This window comes from Carcharodon carcharias (assembly GCF_017639515.1).
Source record: "Carcharodon carcharias isolate sCarCar2 chromosome 24 unlocalized genomic scaffold, sCarCar2.pri SUPER_24_unloc_33, whole genome shotgun sequence".
Taxonomy (NCBI): domain Eukaryota; kingdom Metazoa; phylum Chordata; class Chondrichthyes; order Lamniformes; family Lamnidae; genus Carcharodon; species Carcharodon carcharias.
In genome coordinates this window covers 5,757-18,143 of record NW_024470610.1, presented here as the reverse complement: position 1 = coordinate 18,143, position 12,387 = coordinate 5,757, and the positions used below count along the sequence as shown (strand labels likewise).

General features: G+C 43.5%; 1 pseudogene; it reads right to left on the bottom strand.

Moving 5' to 3' along the window:
- Positions 1–9,541: 9,541 nt before the first annotated feature.
- Positions 9,542–9,996, bottom strand: LOC121273548 (annotated as a pseudogene).
- Positions 9,997–12,387: the final 2,391 nt, after the last annotated feature.

Genomic DNA, 12,387 nt, shown 5'->3' with positions numbered 1-12,387 from the left:
TATGGAATGCCTAAACCTTTTCCACCAATGTTAGGAAACAGAGATCGTTTAGGTAAACTATTTGTGCATTTGAGTTTGTTAGGAATACGTTACATCTTTAAGTTTAAGTCTAATAGGTATTTTATTTTTCCATTTGTGGTTTAAAATGTGAAACCTGTGATCTAGTTTATTTTTTGAATTGAGGCAGCAAGTCTAAAGCTCTGTTTGCAGACGTTAATTTCAAATGAGATTTATTGGTCTGAAGGAGACCAAACAAATAAGAATACCAAAAAGCTGTGCTGTTGCCAAGCAACAGGTGTCCAGAGAGGGAGGAGCCACACTCACACACAAACACACACAGGAAAACAGGAAAAAAATAGCAGTTTGAGATCAGTTGAAAGTAGCGTGAGTTCAGTTGGAAACAGCTGCCGGAGAGACCTGGAAAGCAGCGGGACAGATGGCAATTCCCGGCCTGGAGTTGAAGTCAGGATTCCAGACACTGGATGCTGGAAGGGAGAACTTCAGAGATAGAGCAGATTTCCCAAAATAACTAAAATGTCCCAATGCCAAGGAGTGAGGCAGAAAAACGCTGTGCCAAGATTAGATTCCTGTCGAAGGAAGAAAGGAGTACTGCGAATATAATGATTTTTGTAAGCGACAGTCGTGAGCAGAGATGAACGCTTTAAGCTTCGATATTAGAGAGAAAGAAGCAGCAGCAAGCTGGTTTAAAGCTGGAAGCCGGAAGGTCCAAAGTGACAGCTGCAGACCTGTAACTCTATAGAATGGGCAGCTGAAGCAGTGATGAACAGTTGACGGTTAAGTTAGTGAGAGACAGTGCGTGGAAGAGAGCTTGAATATACGTCGTGATCAAGGGGACAGGAACTTGGGAAAGAGAGTTTCAAGCCTGGGGGTGGACACCTTACTGATGGCATCTGACAGGAAGCGTCAATTTGGGAGAAGGTCCCAATGCAAGGTCTTGGAGAATGGAAGTTGGAAACCCTCGCGTTAAAGGTGGAGTTCAGTGAGGCCAGTTATCTCACAATGTGTCAAGCATCTTGGAGGTTGAGGACAGTTACAATCATTTATTTATTTAGATACGTGGAAAGTGGCTAGTGAACGGATTCATATGAGTCATCTGCTTAAGTTTTAACAAAATAATAGAACATTTATTAAAAGGAAAAGATGAATTACAACACTTCTTCACCCACAATTATGCCTTAACAGGCTTATGCAGATTTGTAAGGGCAACGCAAGTTAAACAAGCTACAAGGCGGGTTCATGCCTTTGAATTGGATTGACCAGCAGTAACATCAGCCGGGATCTTACCACCTTCACTATTGGATGTATCTGTTACTGTAGAAGTGCACTGTCTGCGGGTTCGGCGTGGCATTTTTCACTTGGTTTCAAAGTGTAGTGTGTCTGACTAAGGGTCGCCCATTGGTATATATGGATTGTATGCTTACTGTGAACATTAGAGATTAAGATAGCTTGTTTAACTTGCGTTGCCCTTACAAATCTGCATAAGCCTGTTAAGGCATAATTGTGGGTGAAGAAGTGTTGTAATTCATCTTTTCCTTTTAATAAATGTTCTATTATTTTGTTAAAACTTAGGCAGATAACTCATATGAATCCGTTCACTAGCCACTCTCCACGTATCTAAATAAATAAATGATTGTAAGTTAGGGGCTGTCAAGGCGGGTTCGTGCCTTTGAATTGGAGTGACCAGCAGTAACATCAGCCGGGATCCTACCACCTTCACTACTGGATGTATCTGTTACTGTAGAAGTGCACTGTCTGTGGGTCATTAACCAGCGACCCCCGTGACCATGTATTACTGGTAGTTACAGTGTACTGAATGTGGGACACGAGCCAGTGTGGAATTCCTGTCAACAGCAAACATATATTACTGGGAATATCTGTCAGCGTAGAATTGCACTCACTTACTAATTCGAATGAAATACACTGCTTCTATTTTACCTATATTTTTGGTGAGTAATTTCCCTATGCCATTGATGATGTTTGGTAATGAGTGTATAAAGTGAAACGTCTTGGATATTATTTTTTATTGAACTGTTCCAAAGAACAGATATGAACAAGTTCCTGACAATTAAATATCCCGACAGTTTTGTTACAGTGTTCCAGTCATTTTTTAAAATTCAATTTCATCCCCCTAGGAAACCGCTACAGGACAAGAACCCAATCAGGCACAAAATTGCAAAGAGAGTATATGGGAAAATTATTTTTCGACCAAGATGCTGGGGTCGATGCTTACCGTAGACCTTTAGAAAATCAAAGGGCTTGGAATTTATTCTACGGATTATCTCTGATGGTTATTCAAAGAATTCTACAAAATTTATGAAGTATGGTCTTCCTTTAGAACATGTGCTAACTACTCTTTATTTTATTCCGTGATTCTAGTTATTGCTTCTGTTTCTTAAATTGTATGTGTGTTTCATTTATTTCCCCCTCCCATTGACGTTGTTTAAACTGGTCTTTAGTTCTCTGGGCTTGTTCTGGCTTCCGTTAAAGACAAAGGAATAAAATTAGTTGTTTTACCACCCCTTAATGATTTTCTGATGGTTTGTAATTAAAAGATAATAGTAAACTTGCTATCTCTCCCTGTCCTTTCCTCTAAAATGTTTGAATTCAATGCATCCATAACACAGATGTTTTATCTGTTATTTAATTATTTATCAAATATCTGCCCAAAAAGTGCTGCCTTTATTGATTTTATGTGTTCCCCATTATTTGACTGTTTAGTTTGTTCCCTGAGAGTTCTATTTCCCTTCTAGCATCTAATAAAGCTTATCCACTGATTCATTCTGCAGCGACTGTCCCACAGTGCATGTGCCATCCTGCCTTCGGTGCTCGGAGCTGATCTTCAGAAGCCCAATTCAATTTATACTCATGTCAGTCTCTGCCACCCTCCTCTAAGGTGCAGTAAATCTCAGCTGTCCAAGATCATGGATCGGATCTTGTTTGATAGACTGCTTGAGGTATTTTCCCAGACAGTTTCTCTCCACGATCTCCTGATGGGACATTCTGAGTATACAGTTTATAACTGATTCGTTTGCTTACATTCACTCTCCGTTTGAACTGGAATTGCTCTCTTCCTCCTTCGCTCTGTCCTATGAATGAAATCGCTCGCATTATCTTGATTCTAATTCCTGTACAGGGAAACTGTTGTAAAGAACATGAATGTGTACATCTGGTGTGATCATGGGGATCTTCCACTCTCAGATGGTGCTATCAGGAGATCCTGCTGGCCTTCTGGCTATGCTGTCCTTGGGCAGGGTCCTCGAACATATTTATTTTGTTTTCCAATCCTACGATGGTCCCCTCATTCTGTTATGTCTCTGGTCATTTTATGATTGTGTTGGTATCATTTTATTATTTTGCTTTTAACTGGAAAATATCTTCAACATTTCTGGTAAATTCCTTCACCCTTCTTCATAGTATATTCTTTCTCTGACAGTTCACTCCCCTGCCTTGAATTCCCTTCTTTCCTTTAGGGAGTTGTCTGTCTACCAATACCTATTATAAGATGACTTATTCCCACACTTGCCTGGATTATAATTCCTCCTACCGCGCTTCATGGAAAGACTCTGTTCCAACATCTCCTAGCTTCCTCACCTCAGTTCCACACGCTCCAATCAGGTGACATTCTATGACATCATTCCTCAGCACAATTCCCCTTCCATTGTGATTAACAGCACACTTGTCCATTTCCATCGCAATTCACATGCTACCACTTTTACGTCTTTCCCTACCTGCCAGAACCCATGATAAATTACAATTATCTTCACCTTCCACACCACCGCCCACTTTATTCTTCATTAATCAGCACCTTATATACCCATGACCAGTACCATCCAGAATGACAAGGGCAGCAGAAACATTGGGAACACTACCATCTCCAATTCTCCTACATACCACACATAATTATATGTTAGAACTACATCACTATCTTTCACTATCCATGGTTCCTAATCCTGGAACTCCCTCCCCAATAACATTGTGGGTGTTCCTACGACACGTTCACTGCAGTGGCTCAAGTAAACAGCTCACAACCAAGTTCTCAAAGGCAATTAGTGATGGGCAACAAGTATCTGGCCTAGCCAGAGATGCCCACGTAACATGACCAAAAAAAAGTGAACTTGAGTCAGGTACATTTTAAATAACTTGACCAAAAAAGATCTTTATGCGTAATTATCAAAAATTAATGTATTTCACTTTCCCCACCAGAAAACTTCTGATCGTTTATGATGCTAAATTTCTCTTTGTGATCAGTAGAGCTTACAGTTTACCTGATTAATTATTGTAAATATTATAAAGCATTTATCTCTGCAACTGTGTTTAATACTGTTAAAAGATTTATATTCAATCCTTAAAAATAGATATCACTATTTCGTTTTAGCATAGTTGCATGTCTAAATTCTTCATGTCACCGCTATGTATACCAAGAACTTGTTAGCTACGGCATCATTCTTATTGCAACCTTGGAATTTTACATCTGTCTTCTTATTTTTAATCCTTTTCTGACCCTGTCTCTCCTTGATTGAACCAGGAGGCATTTTTCCTTTAAACCAAAATAAATGTCTGTTCAACAATGAAAGCTCCATCTGCAGGCACAAGCAGCTACCTCAAACCTTGACATTTGTGCAAGATGGGTGCCAGCCACTGAAGTTATTCACACTGAATATAGGAGCGATATATATTGAGATGTTTTATTGTATCACAGAGTGCAATGCATAAGACAGGATCACCCAGCCAATCGGGGTCAGTCGCAAATCACTAAATTCAAAGACCCAACTGTGGTCTGAACTACTATATTACTCTCAGATTCAAAGAGGTAGTAAAATATGTTCAGGAGGTTCCTTTTACGAGTCTTGCTCAATATTATTCTAATCTGTCCTTTGGTCTGCTCCTTCACCCACTCAATCACTCGGAAAGTTGTTTGATGAAGAAATTGACCCAGAAACGCCTCCTGGGCCTAGCTCGCTGGGGGTAGGGGTGAACAACAACAAAATGGTGGAATGTTTCAAATCATCCATCATCCTCGCTCTGGGCTTCCCCGAGGAGGTGCTAGATGTCCCTAGGATCTGGAGTGAGGAATTGTGCAAGTACCACTACAAACTCTTGGGCACTGAGGTGCAGGAATATGTAAACCACACTCTGGGTAGAGGCATCTCTCTCCAAAAGTTCCATCAGGGACCCAGACAGGAACTGGGAATGTTGCAGGTTGTATTTGATCAAATCTCCATTTCTAAACTCAATCTTCTTCTCAGAGACTCCTCTGAATGCCACCTCACCAAGCTTCAGGAACACATCACGGGGACTTCAAATCTCTCGGCCATGTTTTTTCAGAATGTTGTAAATACAATAGGAATATAGTTGGGTGTTGATCTTGGGAGCTTGCTGCTGTTTCGTGTCTCTTTGTGTAAAAAAGAACCATGGTTTGTCACTAGGTCCCTATCAGTGGGAAAGATTGTATCATATGGTCTACAGGATCTCGTTCTCCTCCACGTGTATGAAAACAGCTGTTGCCACCATCTGATCCTCAAGAATCTTGTTGAATTATTCCTTCCGTTCATTACCAACAAATCCCAGGATTTCAGCCCAGTTACTGATCTCAGTCTTTTACAATAATTGTAATGCAGTGTGATGGCTGGTCATTAAAAATGAAGATCTTGGGACCAGATTGTGCTGTATTAAACTGTACACAATATCACACGTTTTACACCAGCATTTGGGATATGTGCACATACATTGAGTTTCTGTCCAGTGATGGTATTGCCTTTGAACATCAAGGGGTGACGATTTTATTCTCTGTTGTTTGAAATGGTCATTGGCTAACACTTGTGTGGCATAAATGTTACTTGTCTGTTTTCAGCTGAAGCCTGGATATTGCCCACATCTTGTTGCATTTGAACATGGATTGCTTCAGTATCCATGAAGTCGAGAATTAGAGTGCACATTGTGCAATCATTAGCGAATATCCCCACTTCTGACCATCTGAAGGAAGAGAGGCCATTGCTGAAACAGCTGAAGATGCTTAGTCCGAGGATGTTGCCCTGAGGAGCCCCTGCAGTGATGCCATGAAGCTGAGATGACTGACGGCCAATAATCAGAACCATCTTCCTTTGTGTTAGATATGACGCCAGCCAGCGGACGTAATTCCCCCGATTCCCATTCACTCCAGTTTTGCTGTGCCTCCTTGATGCCGCACTCAGTCAAATGTGGCTTTGATTTCGAGGGCAGTCACTGAGTGCGGATGGATTCTATAAATAACAGTCTCTGGTACTGTCTGTGATTGTGGAACTGATTCTGGGTCTATCAGTCTCTGATACTGTCTGTAATTGTGGGATTGATTCGATCAATTTCAGTCCCTGGCACTATCTGCCAGTGTGGAATTGATGCGGTAAATATCAGTCTCTGATACTGTCTGTAATTGTGGGATTGATTCGATCAATTGCAATCCCTGGCACTATCTGCAAATGTGTGATTGATTCGATGAATATCAGTCTTTGCTTCCATCGGTAGGTCTGAGATTGATTCGGTAAATATCAATCTCTGTTACTAGCTGTGAGTGTGGGATTGATTCTGTATCTTTCAGTCTCCGACTCACAAACAAGCAGCGTTTGGTGTGGGACTAAATAGCTCATGCGTGGTTTTCCGCTGCAAATCAGCAACTGAAATCAACATTTTCTGCAATTCACTTTGACCAGCATCTGAACAAAAGATGGGGATGGGGAAAAGGTCAGAGAACAATGAAAAAATCGGACTTGTCCTTTTAGGAGGCTCAATTTGGGATCATTCCCCACAGGGCATTTGCTGTTTGTGAGCCCATTTTCTCAAAGCAATCCTGCAGAAACATGGGAGGATTGAGGAGGCTAACGAATTTGCTGGGACCGTGCAATAATTAATACTTACTCACCTTTGAAGTGGGAGTTAAACGGAAAGATTTAGTTAATTTTATGATTTCAGTAGGAAAGTAGAGAACATGTCAGCAAATGGGTGAGAGAGCACGATCTCTACAGCAATAAAATAGGTTTAACTGAGGCTTTTTCAGCGAAAAGGGAACTTTTCAAAAGCAACCACTCTGGTCTCAGAGACAGGAAGGATCTCGCCTGGGACTCTGGACTGTCCGATTTTCAATGAGAGTTTAGCAGCACACGGAAACCAAAAGTTTCATGCACTAGGACACCCAGACTCCTTTGCACCTCAGAGTTCTGCAATCTCTCACCGGTTGGGTTATGTGCCTCTTTTTTGTCCGTCCTGTCAAAATAGACAACCTCATGTTTTACTACTTTCTACTCCATTTGCCAGGTCTTTGTACAATCACGTAACATATCAAGATTCTTACGCCCTCTTCACAACTTACTTTCCGACCTACAATTGTGTCGTACTTACTTAACAGCCTTGCCACATGTTCAAGTCTCATTTGTCATTTTTAGGATGTTGTGAACGGGGAGCTATTCCCGTCATTAATTTTTGAAAGTGATAGCAGAACGAACCACAATTTATACAGGATTTTGAAACATGAACATTTCACCAGGTGTAATTCACCTGCCTTCTCCCCGCAACCCTGCACATTGTTAGATCTCCAACCATCGTCTAATCCTCTCTTGCTCTGGGACAGGAAGTGGGAATGCAGCCTGTACCTGGGACAGTCAGTATTAGAGGATTGGCCTCTGCCCCTACCGGCCACACAAAGGTGGGCACATTAAAAACCCTTTGTTTGGTCCAGAGGCCGCACCCCCAGTACCTGCTGCTCCCAGGGGCATTTCCACAAACTGTGCTGTTCGGTGCCCCTTTTCTGCTTGTTATCGGTAATTGAAAATGTTCCAGGTGAATCAGTAGTGAGCGGGACCGAGAATACGAGAGGTTGAAGCCTTTGGCCCGAGCCGGGAGAGGCCACAATGTTTTAAGTCGGGCAGAGGTGAAGGGCGAGGCTGGAACCATGTGGATCCCGAGAGAGCAAGGAGTGGCGAATGCAAACAATTATTCTGATATTGGGGCATGGTAGGGGGGGGGGGCGTAATTGGGGAGTCAGGCAAGCATGGAGACGGGGAACGGGGAGCCAGGACGGCATGGTGATAGAGGGTGGCAGGAGGGAAGCGAGACCGGCCTGGAGTTGTTTTTAGTGGGGGAGGCGGGTGAGAGGGGGGAAGAACTGGCTTGGAACTTCTACCCTGATTTTCTTGGGATATTCTTTGAAATAAGTGGCCCATTAACCTAATATTTTCGCGTGTAAGAGCTGTTACAGTGAGAGAATTCTCTGCTTCATCCTCCGAATGTGATCTTTAGGGAGACGGGGCACATGGCTGCTGCAGTTTGAAACCTCCTCCACATGATGAGGCCGCTAGTAATGCAGCACTCGGCCCTGTGCTGAGTCAGACTGCATGGTGCATCCTGGGCTAGAAATTGGACTCCCTGCTTTCGGGATAGAGAGAAAAGAAAATATGACTGCAGGCCAGCCATCACCTCAAGGGGATCTGCAAAGCCTCCAGCACATTTGGGAGATGATCCCAATGACATGTTTATCTCAACCGCGGAAGTCTCTTCATCTGTCGCTCGTGCTTTATTCAAGAATTGTTTCAGTTTCCACCCTTTCTCAGTGCCACCCCCGCACATAGGGAGATGTTTTCTTCAACTTAGTTTACAGTGGACAAAATGTCCACTTGAGGTTTAATAATTACACCCACTTGAAAATGGTCTAGAAACATCTGCAGTACAATAGAGGTCAAACAAAACTCTAGATTGCTGTAGTCATCAATCGTTGTCATAACGTGTTCCCAGATCTTTTTGCTTCCCGCCCCTTATTTTCAGTCTTTTCTGACCAATGCTGCCATTCTGACCATTGTCCATTCTCAATCCCTCATCAGGTTCATATCAGGCTTTGTCCACTCTGATTACCGTCCCTTTTGGCCATGTGGACATCAGTGACCTTATTGCTGCCAAGGACTCAGCGTCCCCAGCAAAGCAAGCCGCAGTGACCCAGAAGTTAAGTCTGGTTTTCTAGATCGCGGAGCTGCTGACCAGGATTGAGCCTCTGTTTGCCATGAGCAACAAGAAGGATCGAGAGGAAGGGGGGTACGTGCTGTGTCAAATGGAAGGGGCGAGGAAAGGTCTTGGGGAAAATTTTGAGAATAAGTGGAAGCATTTGTTCTTTATTTTCTCCTCCTGTAACATAGGGTAGGCTGCAGTGACAGGGAAAAGCAAGGTTAGTAAATAGGCCTGTGGTCATGGCGAACAATGTAGAGTGCAAAACTAGCCAGAAAACTGCTTAAGAAAAATCACTCTGCACAATAATTTCTTCAATACTCCCGTTTAGATGGGAGTGTATAGGTCAAACAGGACCATTTCATTTTTTAAAAAAGATACTAAAGTTTATTTTCCAACCTGAGCAAGAGTTCGAAGGAATGTTTACAAAATGTTTCGCTATTTCCACTTTAAGACACGATCAATACTCAAAACTAACAAAAATACAAAATAGGGGCCCAGCGTCCACAAGAAGCCAAACCTACAGTCCAATAATGTTTTAGAAAATGTTTGAATATCACTTCAAAATATTCTGGAGGTGATGTAATAAAGCAAAGAGTTTAAGCACGCTCCCCCGGATCCGTTGTACTAGCTGGGTGTCTTTGGGCATAACGGTCACTCTTTTGGCATGGATGGCACACAGGTTGGTGTCCTCAAACAGGCCAACCAAGTAGGCCTCACTGGCTTCCTGCAATGCTGCAATTTCCAGACTCTGAAACCTCAGGTCAGTTTCGAAGCCCTGGGCAATTTCCCTCACCAGGCGCTGGAAGGACAGTTTGCGGATAAGCAACTCTATATGGAATTCTGGCATCGGCAGATTTCTCGGAGTGTGACTGTACCCAACCTGTAGCGATGAGATCTCTTCACTACGCCAGTGGAGGGGGCATATTTCTGGGCTGCCTTGGTGGCCAGCTGCTTCCTGGGCGTGTTGCCGCCGGTGGACTGCCAGTCTATCTGTTTGGTATGCGCCATCTCCGCTCATAGGATCAACTTGACCGCCTGCAATAGTGAACTCATGCAAATGATTTAGGTTCTTGTCGTCAGAGTGCAGCACAAACAATGAACATTGCACTGTTACAGAGGCAGATATTAACAGCTGCAATAAACAAAGAACCCTTTTATTCAATCCTATTCATTGTGAATTGACTGATTTCTGAGACATTCAAATATTACTCTTGCAGAGTTAAAGAAGGAGCTGAGGACCGCTCAGCAACCTGTTGATCTGCAGCTGGGCGCTGCTGCTGACCGTGCAGCAGGAGTGAGCGCACAGAAGGTGAAAAAAGTGTGACCAAGGGCAGTGTGCACCCTCCTGCCGCTGGACTCCATGGAAATGGGGGTGGCTCAGCACAGAAAAAAGGGAAAGCAGTGTCATTCACCTGGGCCTAGGTTGTAAACTAGCCGACAGAAGTGTGCAAGGTTAATGGCCAAGCTGGAGGATGATCAGGAGGAGGAACCACCTACCAACAGGACGGTGTGAACCTCCTCCAGTGGCACCAAGCAATGGTCAGCATTGGTGAAAACTGCCACTCTGTACAGTGACAGCGGTAAGGAGCCAAGTGAGGCAGCCAGAGGGAAGGACGAATGGCAGCATGAGGCTGAGTCTCAACGTTTAGCCCCCAGTCAGAATGACAACTGCCACATCAGGCCAATCAGAGCCCCTCACCAGCTGCTTTCAAAGTCAAATTCTGCTGAGCTTCCTTTGGTAACAGCTGAACTTACATGGGTGGGTAATGCATATGCACAGTCCAGCATCACAGATCGAACATCACTTTATCCATCTCCATAAATATCAGTGGTCAGACAGAGAGTATGACAGGCTGAAATGGAAGCCCAGAGGCAGGAGAACGGTATCCTGTGTGCAGAGTACCATAGACCGCGGGCTGAATTGAACAGCTGGACCAAGGTACTAGCAAGTCCTCTGTGTGACAAGCTGGGTAAGAATTCCATGTTCCATGCTGCACTCCACAAATCAGCAGCTTCCTCTACAGTCTGTGATTGCCGGGTCTCTGCACATTATGATGAATTGTTTGAGGCACCTGTAAATAGAGTTGTGTGAATAGAGATCCTGCAATTGAATGTAATGAAATTCACGTGGATCATCCCCACGTGGCCCACGCCCTTCTGCCCCCTCCACAGCTTCTGAATTTATAGTCCTTGGATTCCTCTGGAGAGCAAGATAAAGCAACCAGCGAGTTTCCTCTTTCCATTGAAGCTGTGAATCCTGGAAAGCTCATGCGGGAGATTTTTGGTCCCTTTGGTCCCAATGGCAATTGACTGCAGGCGTGAAGATGAAAAGTCGGTGAGTGCTTGTGGACCCCTCCCAACAATATGTGAACTTAGGTCAAACTGAGAGATCACATCATGTTCTCACCCTTGACATTGCCAAGGATATACTCACAAGCAATGGATCAGAGACAATGGTACCTACATCAATTGACTGGCCTTTTTCTCTGGTGATGTCACTGGATTAGTAATCCAGAGAGGCTAATGCTCAGGTGACATAGGTTCAAATCCAACTATGGCAGCTGATCGAATTTCAAATCACTTGAGACATTCTGGGATATAAAACTAATTTAAATAATGCTGGCCAACATTAGAGTATCGTCGGTTGTTGCAAAAAAAAAGCAGGTTCATAAATGTCCCATGCAGAAGAAAATCAGCTGTCCTTGCCTAGCCTGGCCTGCAGAAATGTGGTTGACACTTAACCATTCCCAGGGGATGGGGATGCCGGCCTTGTCAGGGATGTTACATTGGAGAGAATGAAGAAAGTCCTTGCTCTATCGCTCTGTAAGGCATATAGTGGTCTGCCTAGTTCAGCCTCGACGGTTTGAGTGACACTTGTCGCCAGGTTGGGAAATTAAATGAGAAATCGCAGCGATCACGCTTTGACTCGCTCTTTACGATGGTTCAATGTCCATCATTGAAACATTTTTAATAATATTTTTCAAATCGACCAGCAGTTATTCCCAGCATTATGCAGACCTCAGGGGGTAACTGCCAATCAACGACCTATTAATGCCGAAATTACATAGATGCAGAGCCGCATTTTCACACAAAGAATACCTCCTGGAGGCAGGATTGAAGAATGGGAGTGGGAATGAAGATTTGAGGCAAGTACAATTCACTCAGGACATGAAAGCACATTGTCTAGTTTTCACATCCTATCGTGTTTTACCAGCAACACGCATTTGCAGCCATCAGACTATCAGGATCTCAAATTAATTCCCTAACTTTCAGAAACCTGGGCAAGAGAAAGTGAAAGTGCAACATCGTCAAATATTTTTTGTTGCACCGGAAAAACTGGAGACTCTGAAATATTTAGAAAAGAGAAATCTGGTTATAAGCCGCCTGGTGCATGCACTC